Genomic DNA, 1,401 nt, shown 5'->3' on the forward strand with positions numbered 1-1,401 from the left:
AAAAAAAAAAAACAACAAAAAACAAAAAAAAAAGGGACTAGAATAAGGAAATCAGAGATGTCAATTATATCTTAAAGAAACTACACTCTCCATTATATTTGTGTGGTTATCTGTTTGTGATTATCTATGTTGAATATTTTAATGTTATATAAAATTAAATGCCATTTTAATTTTATATAAAAGTTGCTTGAGCAAATGAGACCTCAGAGCCCTCCCTCCATAGTGATACCCGTCCTCCAATAAGGTCACGCCTACTCCAGCGAGGCCACACCCCTAATGGTGCCTCTCCCTGTGGGCCAATCATTCAATCACATGAATCTATGAGGGCCATACCTCTTCAAGTCACCACACCGTGCCCAACTTTAGTTTAGTCCTTGGAGAATTCACGTGGGATAGTGACTAATATATCTAGCAACACATACGGTTGCTGTTGGGACTGTACGCGTTTCCATTTTGGAGAGAGCTTCTCTCAAAAGATGAGAGCATCTTCATTTCTCCAATGAACGGCTGTATCCTATTAGGTGGAATCATAGAGATTCTGATATGTGTGAAGAGGAGCATATGGAAAGTGAGTTCCCAAAGGGAAGAGTTCATTAGCTATCAATTTATTGCCGCTTTTAGGTTCAAGCTCAACCATCATTAGCCGATATGCAAAAATGAAGCTTTGTAGCTGGTCTATTTAAATATTTTCCTTAGCGTTATACTAAACTTGTCAGTAGAGGGCAATGAAGAGACCGCACACAGAAAGAAGCCCCCGTCTGCGGAAGCGGTTTTTTTTGTTTTGTTTTTGTTTTTGTTTTTGTTTTTGTTTTTTGCAGTTTAGGGGCTCCTTGAGCGGGTCTTTCCCAGCTCGTGCTCCGCACCCACTGGGTGGCTCTCCCAGCACCTGAAGTGCAGGCTGCTTCTCTAGTGTCCAGCTCTGTTACACACGCAACGTTCCCGATACCGGGTTCTAAGAACTTGCCTCCTGCAACACACAGCAGACACCAGTGCCAGTGGCCAGAACCTCTCCTGGTCTCTCTGTTGGGAAATTTCGTGAGAGCAGCTCTAGTGAGGAGCATGAGCAGCCTTCCCCGCACGAGAGCCGGTGGCTCTCCAGGTACCACACTATGGTAGCGATTTCTCCACCACGCAGGAAGCAGGGCTGCCCTCCCAAGCTCCAGGTCTCTGCTCTGACAGAAGGGGCTCCACTTTGGGTGGTTTCTCTCAACCCTAAGCACTTGTGGATGCTTTTTGTTTTTGTTTTTTGCTTTTGGAGGTAAGGAGACAGGGTCTCAGAATCAAAGTCTTCCTGCTTCATGTTCCCAAGTGTTGAGCTTACATTCGCGTGCCACCATGCCTACTGCGTTATTCCTATACTCTTTCTCTTCTTTTTTTGAGACAGAGTTTCTCTCTGAAGCC

This window comes from Microtus ochrogaster, chromosome 6, assembly GCF_000317375.1.
Source record: "Microtus ochrogaster isolate Prairie Vole_2 chromosome 6, MicOch1.0, whole genome shotgun sequence".
Lineage (NCBI taxonomy): Eukaryota > Metazoa > Chordata > Mammalia > Rodentia > Cricetidae > Microtus > Microtus ochrogaster.